Source organism: Amblyomma americanum, chromosome 5 (assembly GCF_052857255.1).
Source record: "Amblyomma americanum isolate KBUSLIRL-KWMA chromosome 5, ASM5285725v1, whole genome shotgun sequence".
Classification (NCBI taxonomy): domain Eukaryota; kingdom Metazoa; phylum Arthropoda; class Arachnida; order Ixodida; family Ixodidae; genus Amblyomma; species Amblyomma americanum.
In genome coordinates this window covers 28,643,702-28,670,601 of record NC_135501.1, presented here as the reverse complement: position 1 = coordinate 28,670,601, position 26,900 = coordinate 28,643,702, and the positions used below count along the sequence as shown (strand labels likewise).

Here is a 26,900-nt window from a genome sequence, read left to right as displayed (position 1 = left end):
AAACGCTAAGGCGCCCGTGTGCTGTGCGATGTCAGTGCACGTTAAAGATCCCCAGGTGGTCGAAATTATTTCCGGAGCCCTCCACTACGGCACCTCTTCCTTCCTTTCTTCTTTCACTCCCTCCTTTATCCCTTCCCTTGCGGCGCGGTTCAGGTGTCCAACGATATATGAGACAGATACTGCGCCATTTCCTTTCCCCCCAAGACCAATTAATATTATTATTATTCAATTTCCACCGTGGATTTTCAATTTCCACCGTCAAGGCAACGGCGCTGAGCAAATCCCACCGACATAGACTTTTCTATTTGCTAAGGACGATGTGGATACGCCCCCTCTCTGGGCTGCTGCAAACCGGTTCCGCTGCCGCTTCCACAGCGCAGCAAGCAATGTGGCGACAGCCAATGAGTCCTTAATGAAAACGCCTATTCAGAGGTGGAAGGCTTTTGGAGGTTTTCATTAATTTCCCTTGAGCAAAAAATAAATAAATTCAAAAAATAGCAATAACAAAAGAGGACGAAAACATGAACTATCAATGAAGTACGGTCACGGATTCAAAAAGAGATGTTTTGGAGATCCACGCTCTCCAAACCGAGTAATCCTAAGCCTCTCATAAATGTGTTGACCCTTGTGCGAGGTGTTTCACATAAAAGTCTGCACAGTTTTTATAAACAGGATTTAGAAGAACGCTTTCTTAGGCATAGCTTTGACAGCGGTGTGTTACAGTAGAATACATCTAAGACGTGTTAACTAGCAGGCTGATTAACTGATATTGAATATTCAATTTCTTAACTATTACTGTTAGGGTCCTTAATTATTTAGTGGCGTATAGCCTACCGTAAGTAATATATATATATATATATATATATATATATATATATATATATATATATATATATATATATATATATATATATATATATATATATATATATATATATATATATATATATATATATATATATATATATATATATATATATATATATATATGTGTGTGTGTGAGTTTTTAGAATTTCGAAAACATTCGAATTGGAAATAAAGCCGCCTTACGGAAAGCTCCCCCTTTAAATTTTACGGTACATAATTCTCTGATTCCTCAGGTAGAAACTGTTCGTATTCTTGGTCTTCTCCTCCATACACCTGGGACTGGCACCCCGTGGCTGACAGCCACCCGTAAATCGGCTCACGCTACTCTAGGTGTGATTCGTCGCATAGCTATGCGCTCTGGTGGCGCACGTGCTCATACGGCCCCCCAGCTTGTGTGCTCTATCCTTCAGCCACGGATAGTATATCAGGCACAATTTCAACGTCTCACCCGCAGACAGTGGGACTCCCTTGAAGCTATCAATCGTGAGGCTATGTGCGTCATAACATATCTGCCTCGTTTAACGCCCATACCAGGGCTACAGGAGTTCGCCAAACTTAATACACTCAGTGAAATCATCGACCAACGGGTGGCAAATAGAGCTCGAAAACACTCTCTCAAACTTCATCGTTTAAAGTCACTTCCACCGTTGTCCTATTGCCAGCTCACTGACAATCCCCCCACTGTTTCCCCGTCGGTATCAGCAGCGTATCTGCCTGAAGGGAGCATATTATACACGGATGCATCACATTCTGCAAAGAGGGGTGTTACTGCTGTGTATAGTCCATCTCATCAGCATCTCAATTCTCGCGCGACGTATACTGCGGATACGTGCACTCCCCTGGCATTGGAACTTCAAGCCATTTATAATGCCATTGCTTGCCTTCCGCTCGTTCCAACATTCAATACAGTTCATATTTACACCGACTACCGCGCCGCCCTTAAACAGCTTAAGGCTGTTCGACGAACGTTCCAGATTTCACAATCTATTCATGTGCTCTGCGCAAAGTATCCATGTCCTGTGCGCATACACTGGATTCGCGGCCATGCCCAGGATCCACATAACATTCAAGCGGATGCTATGACTCATCTTCACACATTAGACGATCCGCCACCTTCCCCTCTTCCCCCAGATCCGTTCCTGTCCCATGTTTCCGATTCCGAAGTTCTGCGCCAGCGAACACGCTCTCTCATTCCTCCGTGTTCGCACCCTCTCCCCCGTAGTCTTACTCGGCAGGAGGAGGTATCCGTGCGCCGGAATCGGGCAGGGCGGCTCTGACGCCATCTCTCCGTCATCGGTGGCGTGCCAAAGATCTGCCAGCACCTAAGAGGTGCCCTCACTGTAGCGCTGCACCGGACATTTGTGTTGTGCGGCACTTGTTGTGGACGTGCCCAGCGACGGCTGCTATCAGAAAACGGCTCCTCAGGGAGGGGGGCCTGCCTGTGGAACCGCGATAGTGACTACGTGAAGTGGACTATGGACAACCGTTTCATTAACAGCCTCTGCGACTACCTCAGCGCAACGGTTCTTCACTCCTTCTTTTAACTTTCAATCCCGTGCATTCCTTCCCCCCTTTCCTTTTTCAACTTATGCCTCATGGCACACTTCTCGAATAAAAAAAAAAGAAAACGCTGTTACTGTAGGCGCTGCGGCCAATGCCACATGCTAATTTCGCGCCTTTCTAATATTTTCGTCTATGCGCTCGCCGGAAATTAGTTGACATCCGCCTCATGTGGTGCCTTCGAGTGGGCTGTTGACTAACTGTGAGGCCGAAGTGTTCATTCACGAACTCTTCTAATCATACGGGCCTTCATGTGCGCCGCGGTGCTGTAGGAGCTCCTGTCGATGTCGATGCTATTCGCCTAGCTCATTTTCTCTTTTGGAGGCGAGCCTCGACTGCGCTTCCTTATTGATCATGGTTAAAGAATGCAGCGCAAAAAGACAAGGGCAAACGAAGAAGTGCACAGGACTGGCGCTGACTACCAACACATTTATTCAGAGAAAAGAGCAGCTTTTATACTGCCATCCAAAACCCACGTGACCAAATAATTCAGCAGTCGTGATAGAACTCTCTAACACAGATACTAATCATTGCGCATAATATCAAAGTAACAGCACATCAAGGCGACGCAACGTCAGCCCCAAAACTAGAGGACCAGGAAGTGCCATAAGATAGAATACATGCCCTCGCAGCACGAGGCAAATGACAGAAACAAAGAACAAACAACCAAAACAAAGACAAAAACAACATAGTTACCGCTAAACTGTGTCAAAAGTCGATGCAAAGCAGAGTCAAGGGGCGAAACGCTTAACAAAACAAAACAAAACGCTCTCTAAAGCTCAGTCAACCGCTCAAAGCCACAAAGTCATAGAAAAGTTCTAAAGAACAAGACTTATTCTAATTGGCATGCAAAACAGAGTCGTAATTACAGTGGGCCTAGAATACTGGACTCCTTGTCTGAAAGTAAAACTGCAGGCGTGCTGACGCACTTGTCTCCTCCTTTGGCGATCATTCGTGCCTCAATAATGACCCTTTCAATTTCGGTCCTCGCACGTGCTCTGATAACAGTTCGCGAGTAGAATGGTTCGCACCATTTGCAAGTCTTGCAATGGCCGTTCAGGTGCCCTCCGCTTTTGTTGCGTACCTTCCGGCGGTGTTCAAGCAATCTCTCGTTGAGGAACCTGCCGGTTTGCCCAATATACACGCTTCCGCACTTCAAAGGTATCTCGTAGATGACACATGTAGCACAAGCGTAGCATGTAGCAACATGTAGCACAAGCCCAGACAGCCGCTTTCGTTCCTTATTGAACGCCGGCCGAAATTTTCTCAGGAACCACTTTTTATGACGTCGCCTTCTTGGGAAGAAAACAGCGCTTAAACGAACGCTATACGAGAGACGAGACGCGGATAAGGGCTCACTTTCAACTGACGCTTTATCGCGTGATCAGGAGCATATATATACACGCCTGATGGCTGCAAAAGAGCAAAAAAGAAAAGAAAAACGTCACAAACACACAGGTAAAAAAACGAAAACGAAAGGCCTAGTAAACCCTACCCAAACGTGAACAGAGCCTACGTCCCCTGTGGGCAAGGTGTTGCGTACAGAATTCTGCTATCACGAAGAGAGTTCTACATCCGCAGACCGGCAGATGTTTAAATGTGCGCCCAAAAGCACACAAGAACATAGTATGCAGTGGTACAGACAGGTATTTGGCGGCACACCTATCCATCCACTTTACGAGACGTCTGTGTCCTGCAAAACCACAAAGAACGGCTAACCGGAGAAATCCTGGAAGCGTACGAGATTGCGCGAACGGATACTGAGTGCGTCAGTGTGACGTCAAAACATTTTTCGAAGGAAAAACGTGAATTCCTAGCACAAACGGCAATGCTAGCATCGATATCTGTGTCCCTATTTCCTTTTTATTATCCCTTATCAGGCTTTTGCAGACCTAGCACATGTATATATACATGCTTCCGGGCACGCAATAAAACGTCAGTTAAAAGTTGGCGCTCGTGCACGTCTCACCGCTCGTGCCGTCTTCGTTTGAGCGAAGTTTTGTTCATAAATATCACTCACAATCTTCTGGTTGTTGTTGCCTCAGCTGACGTGACACATACGCACGGCGGGAAATTGGTCAAAGTTTGGTCCAGACCCAAACTAGAAGTGGACTGCACGCGTACGCTCAGTTATCTCGAACGGAACTGGATTGAAGGTTGGCTATAGTGTTGTAAGATGTGAAGTGTTAGGAATGAGGATTCTAGAAAAATATAAGGCAACCTTGAAGAAAACGTGCAAGTTTTGTGTGTGTGTGTGTGTGTGTGTGTGTGTGTGTGTGTGTGTGTGTGTGTGTGTGTGTGTGTGTGTGTGTGTGTGTGTGTGTGTGTGTGTGTGTGTGTGTGTGTGTGTGTGTGTGTGTGTGTGTGTGTGTGTGTGTGTGTGCGCGTGCGTGCGTGTGTGTGTGTGTGTGTGTGTGTGTGTGTGTGTGTGTGCGCGCGTGTGTGTGTGAGTGTGTGTGTGTGTGTGTGTGTGTTTCGTTTATGGGGGTTTAACGTCCCAAAGCGACTCAGGCTATGAGAGACGCCGTAGTGAAGGGCTCCGGAAATTTCGACCACCTGGGGTTCTTTAACGTGCACTGACATCGCACAGTACACGGGCCTCTAGAATTTCGCCTCCATCGAAATTCGACCGCCGCGGCCGGGATCGAACCCGCGTCTTTCGGGCCGGCAGCCGAGCGCCGTAACCACTCAGCCACCGCGGCGGCGCGCGCGCGCGCGCGTGTGTGTGTGTGTGTGTGTGTGTGTGTGTGTGTGTGTGTGTGTGTGTGTGTGTGTGTGTGTGTGTGTGTGTGTGTGTGTGTGTGTGTGTGTGTGTGTGTGTGTGTGTGTGTGTGTGTATGTGTGTGCGTGTGTGTGTGTGTGTGCGCGCGTGTGTGTGTGTGCGTGCGTGCGTGTGTGTGTGTGTGTGTGTGTGTGTGTGTGTGTGTGTGTGTGTGTGTGTGTGTGTGTGTGTGTGTGTGTGTGTGTGTGTGTGTGTGTGTGTGTGTGTGTGTGTGTGTGTGTGTGTGTGTGTGTGTGTGTGTGTGTGTGTGTGTGTGTGTGTGTGTGTGTGTGTGTGTGTTTGAGAGAGAGAGTCAACAAAGGAATCTCCTGGTTGCAAACATTGGAGCAACTCGCGCACCAGCTCAGGGCACGACCTTCGACGTTTCCGCCGAAGGACAACTGGAATAGAAAGCGATAATGGTAAGCGGGGAAGGAGAATCTCTAAATAATTTCTTCTCTGAAGATTAAACCATGCGCAGGTGTGAATACAATGATTGAGGTTTATTGCCTTGGGATGATTATACTTCCTTGAATGTGGCGAGTTTTTCATTGTTTCTTGCTTCATTTTGACATTTATCTTCTTCCTCCTCTTTCATCGATGCGCTAGCGAGTCTTTTTCGAGGTTTCCGGATATCCTGCGTCTGCAACATTTGCACGTGTGCCTCGTTTATGCGCGCTGTTCTTCCGCCATGCTGCCGAAAATTCCTCGAAGGTCACCGTAGACTGCCGGTTTTTTCAGGTCTAAATTATCTCCTAGAAACAACGAACGGCAGGTTCGTTGCGTTGATAGCTGACCTTTCGAAATCGAACGAAAAGTTGCGTAAATATTAAGCGTTCGCAAACAAATTAAACAAATACATACCAACTTTTATTTGCTGCTACGGCAGATATATGTAATGTTGGAGGAGGCTAAATAAAAATAAAAACGATTGAGAGGGTCATTTTCAACGTTCTCGGACAAATATTTTGAGTAGTTAAAAACTAAAATACTCTTAAGTAAATATTCAATGTAATGGTTCATTTTTCTGATCTGTAGCGAAATATTTCTTTGAAAGTGTTTCCATCGACCGCATCGAGCAGTTAAGACTGCTATAGAAAACCAATGGGGAACGCTTTTGACGATCGCAAAAGCGCTAATAGCAGAAAAGTTCAGGACTGCCGCCGGGTGGTCGTCTGATATCTTCATTGTTATAGTGATATCTTACATTACATAAAACAATTTGCGCTCATCAATTGTTGCCCGCTCAAAAATGCTTTTGTCCGTAATTGTTGGCTATGATCCGTCGAGAGGAAAGAGAAAAAGAAAAAGAACTTCAATGCGAATCGAATCTTGTTTTAAATGTTGAAAGTGCTCAGCCGGGGTTGTTGGCGAAAGAAATGAGAGAAGGGAAAAGTCAGCTTGAGGCCATCAATACAGGTGGGCATAGAGATGCCGCAATAAGCACGCGCGCGCCATTGTGCCCTGGCTTTGCGAAATGTCAACACGCAGATTCCTTGGCGATTAAAATAAATCTGCCACGCACAATGAAATCAAGCAAATAATGTATACGAAACCAAGTAACGCATGCCGACGAAAGAATTGAGCGGGCTTTGAACACTAGCGGGATATTTTCGGTTGCTGACATAGTCAATGGAGTATAGACACCGCATTTCGGCTCCACATTTTCTGTTTTTTAGTGATGCGTAAGACATTACTACACATGGATCACCACGTGGTATTCTCATAGGGCGCCTATATAATTCATAATTGAATTTCTTCCCTGACATGCCTCTGTTTCAGTTTCAGCAGCCCAGTAGCGAGTATGGCTTCAACGGTCAGTATAGGTTCAATCAATCAATGAGCATTTATTTCACCAGCAAAGTGTACAGGTGGTAAAAACGGCGGCGGAGAAAAAGCTGCAAGTTTCAAAGCTTGACAAAAGCCCCGTCCGCCCCTCGAACAGTGACAGGCTACAGTATAGCAAAAAAACGCGCATCGACACACACTGATGTCAGAAGAAAAAGCATAATCGATGCTGATGAAGAGTTACAGAGACAGAAATACCACTCAGGTCTGTCATTTATGATAACATATGCTGTTAGATAAAACTGTGTCATAATAGCATATGTTTATCAAAGATGTAAATCTTGGAAGGTAGATGTACGTATTACACAAGAGACAGAAAAACACGACTGTACTTGTAATTGAACATTTCATTCATTTTTGTCTAGCGAAATGTGATGCATATTAACTACAAGAATAATTCTGTTAGGCGCCGATTATTTAGTGTCAATACATCGATACCTAGTTGATCAAAGTAGTTTATTAGATTAGGTAGAGTACAACTTGCCCGCTTCTGACCGTACTCTGTGCGTGAGAATGGTATTTGCCATGTGAGGCATGAAGAAAACTGCATGTTAATCCCTGCTTCTTCACTCGTTCTTGCTCTGGCCTTTGAAGCAGGCTGGCTTCAGCGTTGTAGCGCACGAAAACGACGTATCAGAGAATTTTCTTCACCTAGTGCGAATTCCAGGCATCTCCACCAGATTTTATGGTGCAGTGACGGCAGTAGGGGCAAGCAGGAAGACAGCCAAAGGGTTTCAAACAAAAGTCTTTACTGGGCTGACTTCGGCGCACAAAAAAAAAAGAAAAGAAACGAAACAGCCCGGCGGCTGTGGTAGCAACGAGCCTGCTCGGCGGTCGTCGAAGGAAAGAATGCGCGCTGCTTTCGGCCGCGCTGAAATTAAAGCTGACAAAAAACTTTCGATACGAGGCGCAAAAATAACTACGAGAAACTCGAATAACGTCAGAGTCCTTGCGCGTGGCTGCGATCATTCCAGATAAACCTGGTCGCTTCTCGTGTTGCACAGTGACAAGGCCGCTTGCTTCGAGCAACGACCAATAAACATTAAATAGCTTAGCGGTAGTGCCACGAGTCAAAACGTGATGATGATGGAAATAGTTTTTGCTGTTTTTTTAAGGTCGAACCGACAGCCAACTATCCGCATCAGTTTGCTTCTTCCCATCAAAATAGGTGGCCTTGGTCTTTCCCATTTACCTTTCAGTTAAGTTGTATCAAGGTTTTCTTTTCTTCAAAATAAGGCTGACATCTTTTTGCGCATCATGCTTTAAGTGCGCTTAGGTAGTGCGCTACCCACGTTTTTGCTGCCCTGGGGCCGCATTATGTACGCTGTCCATCTCCCATAAGCCTGTTATACTTAGTGGCACAGGCAGGGGCCTATTGGTTTACATTCTTTTTCTGGCTGCCCCACCATACTTTTTGTCCATTCCGCTGTCCATTCGTTGCTCTGTCAGTGGTCACTCAGGTATACTCGCGGCTCTCAAGCGTCTGTGGCGACCGATCCGGCCATTGGGTGCTCGACGACCGGACCTCACTGCATCTCGCATTGGCTGCATATCGTAGCCAATGGCAGCCAGTGGTCAGGTCCGGTCGCCTGCTGTTGACAGACCGCTGCGGTGTGCCTCACCGCTGGAAGCATAATGCATCCAATGTCAGCCAATGGTAAAGTCCGATCGCCAACCACCCAATGGCCGGGTCGCTGCCACAACCGCTTGAAAGCTGCGGGTATACCTGAGTGACCCCTGACAGAGCAACGAATGGACGCGAACAGGACAGCGGGAAATGAACATATTATAGAATAAGGCCCCCGCAGTCCATTTACAAATCGTGCTTTGACAAACCGGCTATATGGGCGCTCTACTCACACAGAGCATGCTTTGTGTGCCTTGTTCAATGGAAAGAAAAAGGCCTCAAGGAAAAAAATTATACAAGGATCTATTTCAAGTATTTGTGCCCGTATTCTTGTACATATCAAGGTGCTGTGGAGGCCGAGGACAATGTCTTAAGAAGGGTTAGGAAGATGCCCGAGAAATTACCCTTTAAACCATTCTTTTCCAAACCTCACCGCAGCGCCCAACTATTTAAAATGTGTTTGAACAGCTGTCACAAAATTCGGCGCATCTTCGAAAAAACGGCGCAGCGCGTCAGCAATCGCGCCCGCGCGCTGTAAAATAAAAAAAACATATCGGGGAAGGAACCCCGGGGGTGCGTAACTTTCCACTCATCTCGCCGGCGCGGCGCCAAAGTAAACATAGCCACGCACGGCGTCGATTTTTCTAGAATGTCGGAGAAGTTTCTGCTCGTTGTCAACGGAAATGGGGTAACCTTGTCCGCGCTAAAGTTATACCCTCTCCCCTTCGCTCCTGCGCCGATGACTCTGCGTGACGAGAATGACCTAGATTTTTCTGGACGGTGATTTCCGCGCTCGACCAATGGGGTAGCGCGCCCTGCGCGAGAAGGAGCTTGTGCAGTTGATACTGCGCGTAAGTGTCTGCCCGTCTTGGCGCGAAGAACAAACTGACGCGGGCTGCGCATATAAATGAGGGGCAGCAACCGCTGCCTGTTAGCCCGAGCCGCCGTTTAAGCTTCTTAGAAGCGCGCCCGCTCGACTCACGGGAGAACGCCACTCGCCCAGCCACGTACCAGCGAGGCTACGTGCGCCAGTCTGCGGGTCGCCCCGTCGTGCTCCTCAGGTCGTCGGACTGTCGCAGTGCCCGGTGAACAAATTGTGTTTTGTATGTTTCACTCTCTGTGTGTTTGTGCACTCTAGGTGCAAAGGTTCTGTTAAATTGTAATCTCTCTCGGTAGTTACTTGGCACAAGTTGCATTGTATTTGTAAATCACTTTGTATGTGCGAACGAGTGATTGTGAAATCATCTGTATCGTCTCTCAGTTGTATGAACTTTGTTTTGTTTTGTGAACCTTTGGCTCCGACCCATTCTCTGGCTTGCGACCGGCGAAATCTGGACACCAAACGATCACCCCCCTTGTCACTTAGTACTGGTCTCCGGCTGAGCTTGCCACGCTTAGTCGAGGGCATCTCCTTTGTGACCGAGACCGCTACCCCCCACCCCCCCCGCTCTAGGTGTATTGGGAGCGCACGCAAAAGTGCGCGAAGTGGTGACAAGAGCAAAGGCATTTTTGTGCCCTTGACACTGAACTTAATACTCCTTAAAAAATTGAATCGAATTTGTGCTTATTGACAAAAATATAAAGAGCTAAAAAATTAACTGCCCATATGTCTGTACGGACTCTGATTTCTGCCCACAAGAAACAGAAATGTTCCTTGTGATATGAATTTGTTTCTTGGTCTCCGCAGTACTTGGAAGTTGGAATGGTGCAAAGACACGCCTAAACCGCAACCGCAATTCGAAACGTTCTGCGTAGTCAGCCTAAGCCACCCGAACTGATCGGTGTTCTTACCAATGGTTGCTTTGAGAAATATTAACTGTGTGCTTCCGCTTCGGGCTGCCTAGGATGTTTTAGCATTATTTTGATGTTACTTGGCGTGTCATTAATAAAATTAAAACTAACAAAGAAGATACAGGCCCACTTTTTGTGGAACAACATATGTAAAACTGGTAAGGGACGAGTGACGGCTATTAGCAGCAGTGAATTGCTTGCTCTTTGTCGTAAAAATTCCGGCCAAGTAATTATAGCTTTAGGAATGCCAATAAAATGCACTTTTTTCGGTAAAAGGTTATGAGCAATAAAGTTAGACCTTTCGGAAAATAGTTTAAAGTTTTGTGAGTAAAAGACTATAACAGACAGCCAAACGCTTTTCCGAAACCTTTAAAAGGGCAACCGTTTGTATTAACCCGTCAGGAGGTTTAGCACCTCCTTTTGTCTTGCCTCGTGGGAAATACCTGTATGTTGCCCAAAGGAGAAATAAACAAAAAACAAAAAATGTACAGTGAATTCTCATCCATGAATTCTGCGACTCAGGTTTTATGTGACTGAAATTTCCATGCAATATTGTCGAGTGGAAAAGAAATTGATGGACTTCTAATACGTACATGGTTCGAAGCTGTAATGTAAGATGCGGGGGAAAATTTCCCGAAGCCGTGCAATGGTTGTGAGGGCCACCGTTGTGGAGGGCTCAGGAATAACTGCCACGACCTGTAGTTCTTTACGTGCATTGAAATCGCACACCATGCCAAGATGACCTTGCTTTAGCGCAGCGCCAGAGATGCTATAACGCGTTCAAGTAGTTTGGAGGACAAGATAGAGAGAGGGAGAATGCGGTAGATAATAATGTCTGTGCGGTCATCACCTTTAAAAATGAGGATAATTTGCCCTTTTTTTTCTCCAGTCATCAAGATGTGCCAAGTACCAGAGGATTACTGAAAAAATTGATGTAGGTTTATGGTATATGGGGCTTAACGTACCAAAGAGACTCGGGCTATGGCCGTAGCGGAGAGCTCTAGATAATTTAGACCGCCTGGGATTATTAAAGTGCACTGACACAGTACACGGGCCACTAGCGTTTCGTCTCCCTCTAAATGCGACCGCCACGGCCAGGATCGAACCCACGTCTTTCGGCTAGCCAAACGATCGCCATAACCATTGAGTCCCCGGGGCGGCTAGAGGTAGGATTTCAGCTCGTAATTGACAGCGTGATTTGCTGTTTAGTTCATCGCATACTGCGGTCTTTGATAGCTCAGGAGAAGTAGTGAGGTTATGAATGCCTTCTGTGCTATATCGAACATCACACATTTCATGAAGGGAAGAGTTGCTGCTGCACAAACCGAATCACTTGGGTGAGTAAAGACGCATGAAAAACATTTCTTCACAGCAGAATTACAATCTCCATATTTAATTGGTTCTACACAGTAGCAACGAGTTCTAGTGCAAGTGCACCCGAGTTTGAAGGCATCAGAGAGCAAATTTTTTTAGGGTCACTATGTGGCATGGATGGCGCTTCATTTAAATATGGATTTTCTTTAGCGTCTGTTGATCATTACAAGTACTCTCTAACAGATAAGAAGTGTGGTTATTCGTGCGTTGTGTTCTTTTGCATATACGCTTCTTACTGTTTAAAAGGATTTAAGTGTTTCAGTAAACCTAGGAATGTTAGCACCAAATTTAATGAGAAAAGCTTCCACTTATATACTTTTCACACGATGTTAATGCAGTGGTATGTGGAAGAATACTGCATGGTCACAAGGAAATGCACCAGTTCAGAGTTAATAACACCTTAATTACCTTTCTATCCTCCGCAATTAATTCAGCAGTAGGGGATTCCTCCTCTGCAAGGCCGCTGTTTAGAAGCAGACGTACGTAATATATGAAAAAACCCCAGCAGCGCAGTGACCAAAGGAAATCTTTGAATTTAGTGATGCAGTAATAATTGGTCGACGGAAAGTAAAGCCAGTATTTGCATTTGCCGATATGAGTTCTACTGGAACTTATATAAGCTGATGCATGGTTCCGCTGAGTGGTACTTATTGAGTGCGCTTACTAGGGCGCTTCATTCTATATCACCCGAAAAAAAAATAACTGTAGTCGTTACTAGCAGACAGAAAAATCAGTTGCAATAAATTAGTGATGTGATACAGGTCACGAGAGACCGCACTTCTGGTTATGTTATAGAAGAGTAGACGCCCTCTCGAATTCCTTCGTCGAAAAAAGGGTGTGCGCAGGCAACCGATCTTTTCGAAAAAGATAATAAAAAGATAATAAAGATCGAGGGCCAATCTTTTTGAAAAAGATCGGTCCTCCTATCGAAAGAAAGGTAGAGTAAAATAAAAATGTTTCCTTATCCGAAGCGTATGGTTCGCTCTATATCATTTTAAGCAGTGAAGTACGTAATGTTTTGGCAACTATATATATCATTATATCATCATATGAAGAAGACCGCACCGCGGTCGAAACGTTGATAAATAAATGTGTCTCTGTAGAAGTGCCCACATCGCTTAAACCTACACACACACACACACACACACACACACACACACACACACACACACACACACACACATATATATATATATATATATATATATATATATATATATATATATATATATATATATATATATATATATAGAGAGAGAGAGAGAGAGAGAGAGAGAGATGGCGTTCTGTCGCACTGCGGTCGCTAGGCGGTTAGGCTTCAAGGTGTGGTCTGATGTCGATGCGGAAAACACCACCGCATGGGGCCTATGAACACGCGGAGTTTCATTTCTTTTTTTTTCCACCGGACACCGCATGAACTAAAGTCCCTGGATAGGTCTAGGTAGGTTTCACGGTATTTTTTTACACAAACCTATACAGGGATTTTACCACGGACAGCTTGACATCTATGATTATTTTTTTTTCGCTTTTGTCTTCACATTCTCGGAAGAATCAAATATTTTAAATAAACCATAAAGTTAACCATAACCAAAAAGAGCCCAGCATACTGTATAGAAACGAAAGCATCTTTTTTGAACGAATGTTTGGCGCATGTTAGCCTCCTTTGCCTATGTGCCAGTAAACGGAATGTCACTAGCTACCTCTCTCACTATCCCTTTCCCTACACTTAGTGGGGCAGGCTGGGACAAAATAATTTTTAGTTTTTCATTTAGGCCTCACCATTATTTCATGTCCCTTTCGCCAGCTCTACCGCAGCCAACCGGGCGCGTTGCACGCATAATCTCCGTTTCTTTCCGGTTTGTTTGCATTCTCTGCGGATTGGTTACTGCGAGTTGAATCACATGGAGAATTTTCCACTAGCCCGAGGCCAGCACCCGCCGCCTTCGTTCACAAAGAACATTCACTGCTGCAAAAACTGGTTTTCTGGTGCCAGCGGTTCGCGCGCGAAGAAAGCGAGACGCGTCCCCTTCGTTGGCAGCGATGCAGTGCCAACACTGCCGCCGCCGAGACGGGAGGGAAAGTACAGCAGCAGCGGGTGCACTCACGGTGTTGTGTGGGTCGTCGCCGAGGCTCCTTCTGGCCTCCTACGTGGAGCCACTGTCCGCGCCGCCTTGCGGATGGCTCGCGTACTTCACGCGTCACTCCGGCAGTAAAGCCGCCTCTGTCCGTCGCCACGCTGCTTTGAATGGGCGTAGTGACGATGTCGTCGCGGGATTCGCTCTCCTAGAAGTGGCCAGAAAAGAATGATACGACTTTATTGAGATTAATATTCCCCAATTACACAAGAACTGTTAAAAAGTAAACTCCTGGATTTTGTTGTTTTCATAATTGAATCATAGGGGTAAAAAAAATATGATCCGTTCTAAACGCAGTGCACAGCATTTCCAACATAGGTGCTCTAGCCTTCCATCTGTGCTTGAAATACGGAAAAAGAAAATTATTCACGGTTTAGAGGTTTAGCCTGTGCTAAACTTAGTCAGCCCCGCTTTTTAACTTCCTTGCCGCTCGCAAACCCGCTCAAATGACAAAAAGGCGTCCCTGAACTACTTCATAATTTACTGATCAATACAAATTGGTTTTTCACCCCTGAAGAAACAAATAACCACCAACTGCTCCTCCCTCATGCACATTTTCTAAGCGACGGCCATCTTCAGTATGCTCTGGTGACATCGTCCTTCACGCCATGCTGATCATCCGTGACGTACTACTCGACCTTCTTGCCGCTAATACCAAATCCTCAGCAGAATCGTAAAAGACATTATTGGGATTTTTAATCGCCTCTGCAAGTGGCGATTCGACCCTCCCCTGTAAGTACTAATGGCAGCGTCTGGATTCGCATCCAAGCAATAAAAAAACGATCCACGTGTGATGGACCCTTTTCTAGCACAGTGGGGAAATGATGCCCCGCCGCTCGCTGCTTTTGCGGCGACAGGTGTCAAGAAGGAATTCCACAATCATTCATGAGCTCCCGCGGACAATTTAGCGCAGATGTTTTGCCAAGAGGCGTGAGCAGCCGCACTACAGCCACAGGCACGTCGGCCGCAAAAAATTAGCGACAGGTGGAGCCACGAGCCCACCGAGACACGAGTCTAGCCGACGGGTGTACCAAAAGTGCAAATGCAACGCAAGCAAGAGACAATAGCGCAGAGTAGACAGGACACAGAAGAAACGAACAACACGAGCGCTAACTTCCAACAAATTTTCTTTCACACATGCAACATATATATACATCAAGGACACGTCATCACTTGTGCTAACAATACCGTTGCCTCAGAAACAAGAGTTCTCTATCACATAGAGAGATAGAGGGAGTGCTTACACATGTCTCGCCCGAAGCATTCATCCTTTCAGCTTCAATTATTAATCGTGTGGTCATGTCGCTACTTTTGCTAGCACAGCAGTTTTTTCAAAAATCGGTTTGCACGTTTTAGATGCGCATGAACGAATGTGGTCCACAAGTGACTTCTCTTTCCCGTTCTTGACGTCGCGTGCGTGTTCCATCAATCGCTGATTGAGGCACCTCCCCGTCTGGCCGATGTAATGACCCCCGCACGATAACGGTATTTTGTATACGACACCTTCAAAGCATGTCACATACGGCTTCTGTTGACGAGTCGTGCATGCACGTGTTCTGTTATTGTTGGTTTTTCCAATCTTGCACAATGAGGCAAGTTTCTTTGTTGCCGAAAATACGACAGTTGCGTTTGCGCGCTGTCCAATTCTTTTCATATTGTGAGAAATCTAATGAAAATATGCAATACAATAAAGCGCTTCTTTTCACCGAGCATCGGGTCCGGTTGGCTTTGAGATCTTCATTCAGTTTTCTTAGAAGCTTCTCGGCAATAGACACCTGGACATCGTCGGGGTACCCAGCATCAGTAAGCCTTTGGGTCTGCTCCTTAAAACTTTCATACATCCTGTGCGTACATGATTTTCTCAGCAAGTTCTGAAAACGCATGTTGACGATTACTCTTTTTACTAGTTTGGAGCGTGCAGAATGATAGGGTAATATATGCTTGTTACTACGAGGCTGGTAGGCCCAGCAAATATGACTAGGATGAAAGATGAAGTTAATGTCTAAAAACCTGATAGAGTCATTTACTGGAAATTCAGAGGTTAACACAGGTGGTTCCAAACATTCCTTCATGATGGGTAAAATGCCTACGGCCTTTGACTTTAGTGAGCCAGAGTCACTATTAACAAGGATTAGGAAATCATCAACAAATCTAAAGATTTTCACAACGCCCTTACCATCAAGGCGACTAATAGCAGCTTGTCAAGTTGGGATAGAAACAAGTTACTTAAAACCGGGGCCAAGCATGATCCGATACATATTCCATCGTTTTGAAGGTATGGTTTTCTTTTCCAGTTTATATAGGTTGATTTCAAGTAAAATGCTAAAAGCTCCAGGAAGTCGGCCACTGATATACCCGCCGCGTTTTGGAAGGCAACACATCCGAAATCTTCAATATAATCCTAAACACAGCAAAGCACCTTGTCATTTGGCAACGAATAATATATATCCTTGTTAACCACACTCGTTCATGCGAATCTAAAGCGTGCAAACCAATTTTTGAAAAAAACTGCTGCGCTAGCAAAAAGTAGCGACATGACCACACGATTAATAATTGAAGCTGAAAGGATAAATGCTTCGGGTGAGACATGTGTAAGCACTCCCCCTATCTTTCTATGTGATAAAGAACTCTTATTTCTGAGGCAACGGTACTGTTAGCACTGGTGATGACGTGTCTTTGATGTATATATATATATATATATATATATATATATATATATATATATATATATATATATATATATATATATATATATATATATATATATATATATATATATATATATACATCAAAGACACGTCATCACAGAAGAAACGAACAACACGAGCGCTAACTTCCAACAAATTTTATTTCCCACATGCAACATATATATATATATATATATATATATATATATACTTCCAACAAATTTTATTTCCGACATGCAACATATATATATATATATATATATATATATATATATATATATATATATATATATATATATATATATATATATATATATATATATATATATATATATATATATATATATATATATATATATGTGTGTGTGTTGCATGTGGGAAATAAAATTTGTTGGAAGTTAGCGCTCGTGTTGTTCGTTTCTTCTGTGTCCTGTCTACTCTGCACTATAGTCTCTAGCTTGATAATGCGCCAACAAGCCCAAAAAGCCACACTTTTGAAATGCAACGCATCCACTACGCTGGGGTATTAGGCTCTGCAGACAGAAAGCCGGATTTAAATGCAGTTCCGGCATAGCTAGGAACTTATAATGTTCTTTTGCACGTGAATGGTTTGTCACAGATACCAAAGGATTTTTTTTAAACTAGTGAAGCGTAATGGCAACGACCATAGCTCCGTGCATGCTTTGCAAAATGTGTCTTATAATCAAGATAATCTATAAGCCGCATTTTAAGCTGCTATTTTTCCTTATGCGCTTACCTCTTCTTCAAACGCAGCTAAATTAGCATTGTCAGTTATAACAAATTTATTTGCGCCAAAAAAATTAACGCATGGTATTTCACTGATCGAGAAAACCATAAACTGCATGCAGAAATTAAACCGGTTTTTAACGATAGTGCACCTCTGGAAACCAACTCTTTCACTTGCCTAGGTATTGTATTTGACAGCAACTTACATTGCAAAAATCAAACTACTGCTGTTTGCTCAAAGTTAGCCTCTGGTTGCTACGCCCTTTTACAAGTTCGTGATTGCTTTCACACGATCATTTTATGCAACTTATACTCTGCATCTATCAGTAGTCATTTGTCATTTTGTCTAGAATCCTGGGGCTGGACTTGCACTACTTCTCTTAATCTTATCAGGCGATTGCAAAAGCGTGCAATTGGAATAAAGAAATTCTCCAAACATAATGAACACTAAAGCCCTTTAACCATCTTCATTCATTAACAATTGACCACATGTGGGAAAAAACGGCGCGTTGCACGCATAGCATAATTAGAAACACCTATCCGTTTTTTCTCTCCTTATTTAACAGTTCATTATGGTACATTGAAACCTTCACCTTCAACAATTTCAATCTTCCCCTTAAAATTTTATGTAGTGAGGGACTTATAGGATATGTTGGTGCAATAGTTTGCAATAAAATTCCTGTTGACCTGAAATTTTAGCCAAATTAAGGTGAAAAGCTGTAAAAAACCATTACCTGTTAGCAAATGCTTAAGATTGCCTCCCTTATTAGATGTATATTTTTATCCCTGAGATCGAGTTAACCTTGTTTCATTTGTGAAAAAAAAAAACGCAATGTTGCGCTACGCATTTGCTAACTTCGTACGCTGTTCCAACTTTTGTATATAGTGTTCTGTATATATAAATAGTATCGTTGTGACCTGTATTTCAGTAAAATAACATTTCCAGTCCAATAACTCTTTTGACGCCTGCTTGTAACAAAACACCTTTATTGGTTGGACCCACAACTCGCCATTGGCTGCATGGATCTAAGCACTGGTCTGTAAATATTTATTTTACTTATGCAGGAAATAAAACACATTGAATTCAATAGAGACCACACGCTAAAAATCGCCTTTTTGTTAAGTGTTTATACTTTACTGAAAGGTTTTACCCAGGCCACAGGATGCCGTCCTGATGATATCTTAGCAGTAATTGTGGTGATATGTGCATAGACGGAGTGTTATTGCTTCACTCGGTTGTTTCAGAAAATGAAACTTTACTGGCTGACTGCAGATTAGCTCGAGTTTTTCCAATAGGCGACGGGCGAACTGAACGCCGGCGCCTACGGGGGCGCCACTCGCGGCGAGAAGCGCACCGGCTGCCGGATAAGCTCGCCGCCGCGCGAGCTCCAACAGCTGCAGTCCCATCGAGGCGGCAGGTCCTGCTGCGTTCTCGGCTTGCTACGACTGCCCATTTTAAACACAAATCGTTGAGTTGTCGCATCGTTGTCGATTGGACAGGCTTGCACATGCGCTATTTGACCAGGAAGTCGGATTGACAGCTCCTGTCCCTTGACCGGGCTTGTCCCGCGGCAAGCGTTGCATAGCCACACTAGCGTTTGTCGTTAACTGGAATGCAAATTGCGTGCAACAGAAATTAAAAACGGCTCCGCACACATCGCTCGAGAATATGTGGCAATCTCTTTGTTGGCAGTGCGAAACCAGATGAGACCTCCCCGACATACTGCCCCTCGGTACTGTTGTAAAACGGCACTCGGACCTCTGGATAGGGGATCGCTATCGCTATCGCTAGTGATTCATGTGTACGTACAAATATCGGCCAGGAGCATCGAGCACAGAATCGCAGCGTCGCCGAGTGTTCTGGCCGCTTAACTCTGCGGCGATACTTTAAACGCGATTTTAAGAACACTTGGGAGTCCCGAGAGATTATGCGCGAACGTGGTGATTATCGTGGTCAGCTCAGCCTCTTCACTGCTAAATCTGACCTATGAAATGTTAGCTGCGCCCGCTGATACTATTTCCGGTGGCTATAGAAAATCAACTGGATATACTGACCGCTCTAAATTCCCGCGGTTATTTTGAGTGTTCAGCGTCCTGTGGTGCGGGGTGATAACCGTGCGGACTAGAAGCGTTTGTCCGCATTTCCTGGGCTTGTGTCCCTCCATGCATATTGAAATCACGTGGCCTCGCCACGATAGCGTTCGCCACCTGCGACACATTCTGAGTGCCCATATTCAAACTGCCTGCCCGGGGGCTTCTTTCTCGCCGTCCCATCGTCGTTACTTGTGCTTTCGCGCTGTTCACGCCGCGCCCGCCATGATGACTGGCGTTGGACGCCCGACGCGCATGCCCAAGAGTGCAGGTCACTTATATTCTTTTTCACTGTTTCTCGCGGCGGATGCTTGGGGGCGTTTCGATTTAGTTTTTAGATGGCCGGCCCTGGAGCATACAATGCAGACAAGAGATAGAACAGATGTTTTATGGTTTATGGCTTATTGTTTACGTGGGGTTCAACGTCCCAAAGCGACTCAGGCTATGAGGGGCGCCGTAGTGGAGGGCTCCGGAAATTTCGACCACCTGGGGCTCTTTAGGGCGCAATGACATCGCACAGTACACAGGGCTCTAGCATTTCGCCTCCATCGAAATTAGAAGACCAGGAGAGTTGCTTAAAAGAGCAGGTGGGAGACACAAATTGTACTGAGACAAGATGGCCGTGGTAAAATAAAGACAAGACGATTTGAAGATAAGTGGGACATTACTGTGTGAAACGTGGTTGATATTAATGATAAACAAATATCGAACCAGACTAGGAAAAGCAAACGATGCATCAATGACCCTAACTCCTTACCACTGATTACACCGTAATGATGTCGCTTCTCCGAGGGCTTTACACAAGATGTGTAGTATTATGACATGAATTACAGCTTTTTTATGCTCGTTGGTCGTGCATTCTAGTGTTTAATGCCTCTTAAGACAAATAGATACGGGCTGTAATTCGTTTTGATAGCCGTTATAAAGTTGACCCCTTCAACTGTATTGACATTCGTGTACCACTGAAATCCACCTGAAAGCTCCTCGTCTTCCGTGCATTTCCTCGCTACTGCAGTCGTTATAACGCGCAAGGGGCGCGATGCGATTGTGCCCGTGTGTTTTGCGGCTCACTTCATTTAATGTTCGCCAAATAAATCGGCCCTTGGTCGCCGGAGATTTGCCTTATGTCTTTTTCTTCTTAATTCGTTGCTTTCTTCACTGATATTACCCCGTAATCATAACTTGAACGTTTTGTTTGTGATTCGCACATATGTATTATTTGTGGTCCCATTGTACATTATGGCTACCAACACCATGCTCTTGCGTTTTTTGTTACTTTTCCTCTTTCATCTATACCAGGGCAAGCACCTCAATATCGAGCCAGGGTCCTAATAGTAAACAATGATTATCCTTATTATTTTAACGATACGACCTACATACTGCGCGCCTTTCAAAAAGCTGCATTCAGACTTCCTGGCCCTTTACTGCGCTACGTTATTCTCCAAGAGGGTTCCTGCCCAGTTACCGTCATGCCTCGCTTCATTAGCCAGCGACACATTTCGACGCGAGCTACAGCAGCGTGGTGCTACGTCCCCTCACTCCTGCTTCTCTTTATGTTTCACTTGCTCTTACTCGCGGAAAGAAATAATAGACACACATGGCTCAGCCGTTAATGGCAGCATTAAGACTGACTATCACAAAGCAATTTAGACAAAAGGACAAGGAACACGACAGGGTCAGTGGTGCTTAAGCGTCAAACGGCAATCGATCCAACTCGAGGGAAGTATGTTGAGTGAATTTTATTTTTATTTTTTTTAATCAAATACTGCCAACTGCCTCTTGGCAGACAAAGCAGGAGTGATGCATTGTTCTTGAACAATTTCCAAGTTGTGTTTAACAGCGGCAAGGAGAAAAAATCCAGTCAGCCACGAGGAAATGAGCACAATCAACAAATAGAAAACAGAAAGAAGGAATACACTTCGAAAGCCGGACGGCAAAGCAAGGAGCGCAGTAAAGGGATACTTCATGCATCACAGATAAGGTGACACGGCCGTTACAAAAGATTCAACAGAGGGCATGTCAGCAATCTCGTAGGGTAAGGCGTTCCACTCGGCTATGGTTCGAGGAAAGAATGATGAACGGTAGGCGTCAGTTTCAACCTGCGGCATTACAACTGTCTTGCTGTGCTGACCTCTCGTTTTTTATGGATTCGTTGAAATGCATGTAAGTATGAAAATTGATTTTGGCATGGTTGTTGACAGTATTGTACATCATTTGTAGGCAGTGTAGTTTACGGCGCATTTCTATCAACGGGAGCCCAGCTCGTGTTCTCAGGTCTGAAACAGAGATATTTCAATGGTAAGCGTTGTAAATGAATCTCAGTGCTTTCTTTTGCACCCATTCAATTCGTTTGATGTATTTCTTAGTATGAGGGACCCAGACAATGTCACCGTATTCAGGCATTGCCCTAACGAGTGTCGTGAATGCTGCAAGTTTTGTCGCACCAGTGCAGTGCCTCATGCGTTGCTTCAATAACAACAGCCTTTTTAGGGACGCCGAAACAACATAATCAACTTGAGCGTTTCACGTTAATTTGGAGTCAGTTATAACGCCCACATATTTGAAGCTGTCAATCCGCTTGACATCTGCATTGTTAATTTTGTAAGTATATATTAACGTTTTTGTCTTTCTTGTGACCATCATATAGGCACATTTCGAGACAGGTTCATACGCCCGAATTGGCACCCATTGATAATTGCAGAGAAGTAATCGCATAGCACAGTCTGATCTTGTACAGATTCGATGTTCTGGTACACGATGCAGTCATCGGCGAATAACCGGCCTTGTACGGAGGAATCCAAAGACAGGTCATTTAAATAGATCAGAAAAAGAAGAGGTCCAAGGACAGAACCTTGTGGTACTCCGGATAATACAGAGGCAGATGAAGAAGGCGAGTTTTTTATACAGACATACTGTTGTCGATGGGATAAGTAACAATCAAGCCAATTCAAAATTTTTGCATTTTGCAATACACTTTTAAGCTTGAAAAATAACCTTTTGTGACTGACTCGGCCAAACGCCTTTTCGTGGTCGAGGAGCAGTATAATTTGCCAACCCCCATCCAAAGCTGTCATGAGATCATTAGTAGTCTGTTGTAGTTGTGTAACCGTGAATAGGTCACGTCGAAAACCGTGCTGTGCCTCGGAAAAGAAACGATTATTTCCCAGAAAACTGCTTATGTGCTTAAAAATAAAGTGTTCCATTACCTTGCTAGCGGTGCACAGGAGCGAAACAGGCCTGTAGTTAAAGACACTAGTCTTATCTCCAGACTTCTGAATGGGAATCACCTTTGCCATTTTATCATCATCGGGAATGGTAGCTTGTTTGTTGAATAATATGAACAGGTATTTCGAGCACCATTCTGCGTATCTAAATAGAAAGTTGTTGGATATGTGCTCCGGTCCAGCAGGCTTTCTTGTGTCTAAGTTTAGCAGTGACGAAAAAATGCCTTGTTCCGTAATAAAGAGGTTCCGCAGCTCATATTTGGGGCATAGAAATTCAGGATTAAGATTGTCAGCATGTAAAAATACAGAAGCAAAATACGCGTTGAAAGTCTCGGCAATACACTGAGTATTGTTGGTCTCGGTGTCGTTCTGTCTGACTTTGGTCACCGGGACGTTTTTGTTTGTTAAATGCATCCGAAACTTACTTGGCGCGTTTGTAAGAAAGCGGTGAATGTTAGCGTTAAAATGTAGTGGCATTTAGATTATTTAATTTTATTTTTGAGTTCAGTGCGTATTGACTGTAGCATTGAACGAGTGGTGCAAGAACTGGCGTGTTAACAGCGTTTTAGTTGATGCTTTAGGTGCAATATGCCGCGTGTAATTCATGGACTGTGGTGAAGTGCTTTACTATACTTCATGGGAACAAATTTCTGATTGCATTAATGTACTGAATGTTTAAAATGCATCCATAAACCGTTGACACTAAATATGCCCAGCTTGTGTTTTTCAAGAAATGAGTCAAAATCCTGGTCTAAGTAGTCAATCACGCTTTCGTCGACAGCATTTCTAAAATCCGAGAATTTCTTGGGGATGCTTTGTGTCACTTTTCTTCTTAAGTTGCTTTTTAAAAAGAACCGCTTCGTGATCGGATATGCCCGGCAGGACTTCAACAGCAAACCCTAAATCATTTGCTTCTTCAGAAATAAAAACAAGATCGACAATTGATTTGGAGGTCGAAGTGAGACGTGTTGGTATTTCCACTATCTGTCTAAAGTTAAAATAAAAAGCAATATCAAGCAGCAGTTCAGAGTGCGGACATGAAGGCCTCGCCCAAAGTTCGTCCCAGTTTATCATGGGCAGATTAAAGTCGCTGCATAAGATAACATAATGGTAGCGTTTTCTGTGCTCATGAACAAAGTTGTACAACGATTCTAAAATCGAAATATCAGCATTCGGTGGCCTGTATATTACACCCATAAGAAGGATGTCCTAGTGTAGTTGTTCGTGAATCCAAACCATCTCGACAGATGTGCTGTGAATAATTAATGTGTAGTTAATTCCCTTCTTAATTATGGCCGCGACGCCACAACCCCTTGAGCCACGTACTCCGAATACCTCCTTGAAACAGGCGGTGAAAAGCATTGGCGAGATCGTGTCTGTCTGTCCGACGCCGTTCCTTAATGGAATTTTATTACTAACTTTATGGAGGGTTCTGGTAGTAGTGCCATCGTCATAGCTATTTTCCGGTATTTTTTATATGAGGCTCTTATACACCCTCATTCCGCAATACCTGTATGACTGCTGAGGTTTCCTGAATAACCACGATTAATAGTGATCTAATCACCACTCCCAATTATTATGTGGAATTCTGCACCGTGGGGAGAACGGACCATAATAGAGCCGCGACGACATTTCGTTCACGAGCCCTAACAATGAACCGTGTGGCTAGAATATGACAATACGCTTTTATCTTTTAATAACCGCGAGGCTATTACTGGACCCACTTATCGGTGATCTTCATCCTGGTATACTGCATTTTTCTCGTACTTTGGTACCATCCTAAACTAAAGAACGAAAATAAGTTGTTATTTTGTAGCGGGATATCAACATCGAAGTTAGCAATCCAACAGACAGCCTGTGCATCACATATTCTATCTCTTTTACTGGACACTTCTTTCACTCATTAAAAATTGCAGAATTGCACTTAAGTCTGCTTAAGAGCGGAAATGGGAAAGCATTTCCCTTTCCTCTCTTTCTCCCGTCGTAGGACATTTTTTGTTTTGCTTTTTTTAATTTTGTGTCATTTGGAATTTTGCTGGTTTATTTTTATTTTATTTTTATATTTATTTCTTTTTATTTTTATACTAAAAGGCTTCTCACACATTTACATCGTTTTTCATCGAATCAGTCACGCAATACCTGCTCAAGCACAACATTTATTTTCATTAATTCAACTTATTAACTAACTGCAATCATTAACCAAACTTTTCCCATTTAAAGATCTACTTACACACTACCTAACGCAGCCAATGATTTGCACATTTATCTTCACAGAACGACATAATCATGCGGACAACATTTGCGGACACTTTTTGCTGACGCGACATAACCATTAATAAATGTACCGAGAAGACCAATCACAAGATTTCATACATTCTCCAGTCTCACTGTAAAGCACCAAGCAGCTGTAATCAAGTCATAAATCAGCCGCCGTGGTAACTCAGTGATTATGGCGCTCGGCTGCTGACTCGCACGACGTGGGTTTGATCCCAGCCGTGGCGGTCGAATTTCGACAGTGGCGATGTTCTGGAGGCCCATGTACCGTGCAATGTCAGTGCACGTTAATGAACCCCAGGTGGTCGTCGAAATTATTCGTAGCCCTCTACTACGGCATCCCTTATAGCCTTAGTCGCTTTGGGACGTTGAACGCCATAAACGAAACAAACTTAGATATAGCGGATCAGTATGCTGTTTTCAACATCATTAAACATAAAAGGATGTCCTGCACGCAAAAGCAAGACAATCAACCACTTTCAACCAGGTTCACAAAGCAGTCGCGAACAGTGATTGGTCTCATTTATTTCTATATCAATGCCACTTCTGCTCCTGAAAAATTAAATTCTCATATTAAAAAGCCTTTGAACATTCAAATCTTTTTGTTAAAAATACATGTTGGTTTGAACACCTAGAAACCCTTTGGTGACACACAGTTTATAGCGAAGAATCAGCAAAGGGCAAACCATTCTAAAAAATTTTAAGGCGCGCATATTTAGCCTGGCACCTAAATGTTATATCAGTCATTCCAATACGCTTAACTCGGTTTTAAAGCAGTGGAAACGAAGCTACTTCGAAAAAAAAAAATACTGGCGCGTAATAATTCTTGCAAAATCTGGAAGCTTATCAAATCGTTTCTACGTGGATCATGAGTAAAACAACACTTGCTCAAGATCAACACTGGTTCACACATATTAACTAACACAACAGACATTGCGAACGCCTTCCACCAGTTCTCTTCCTGTAATGAGTGCCCTAACTCAAACTACTGATATGCGATCACAACTGCCACGTCACCTTTATCCAACCAATCACGGGGAGTGAAAAGTGTAATTAGCAATTTACGAATCACCATCCCGAGGATAGATGCATTACATCTGTCTCAGATCGAGCTAATATCTACTCGTATTACTCCGGTGCATAACCATCTCACAAACTGCATGTTAAAGGCAGGCTTCTTTCCTAATCAACTAAAGCGGGAAAAAATCACTATTGTAATAAAAAAAGAGAATTGTGCATTATTCTCAAACTATGGGCATGTTTATTACCGTTTCTAGGTACAATTGTGGACAAGCTAATGATTAGAATAACGCATTATGTGAACAATTTAACCTCCTAAAAATCTACATAGTCTCCTAAAAAAAGCCTTTCAAAGTCTACTGAATTAATACTCATAATCTTTACTGACAATACAAAAAAATGCCGTAGACTCTGTCTTATTTTTTATGCAATTTTTGTCAATTCGTATAACGCGTTTGATACTGTAACCAGAACATGCTGCTCAAAAAATTATCGTCACTTGGAATCCGCTCCCCAGTATTGTCTTTTATTCGTTCGGAACGACTGAACAAGTCGATCACGAGTCATAAAAATGATTGGTTAGAGCTGGAAAATAATTATATCAACAGAAGAGTTCTGCAAGCCTCAATATTGGACCCACTGTTATTTTTAGTATGCATAAATGACATCCGCGACTGCCTTCACTCCTATAATACTGTGCGATACGCTGAAGATACTGCCGTATTTACGCATAACTGTTATGTTAAAAACGTAGCCGTTCAACTAACCATGGGCGTGCGCAATTTGTCCCTCTGGCGTAAGCACAATGGACTTCATATTAAAATTAGAAAAATTCGATTTAGCCTCTTCCATACGCACAAGACTACATGGAACGCAATACATATGATTTATTTA

General features: G+C 43.8%; 1 protein-coding gene across 3 annotated transcripts in view; it reads right to left on the bottom strand.

Annotated features, from left to right (window-relative positions):
• The window catches only part of LOC144132355 (protein stum homolog), a 452,020-nt gene that overhangs the window by 409,536 nt on the left and 15,584 nt on the right, over positions 1-26,900 (bottom strand). For 2 of the 3 annotated variants that reach the window (XM_077664695.1, XM_077664698.1), the window contains exon 2: positions 13,934-14,111. The exons of the other annotated variant lie outside the window; for it this stretch is intronic. The gene's annotated coding sequence lies outside the window, so the exon portion shown is untranslated. The remainder of the gene's footprint in view (positions 1-13,933; positions 14,112-26,900) is intronic. 3 annotated transcript variants of the gene reach the window in all.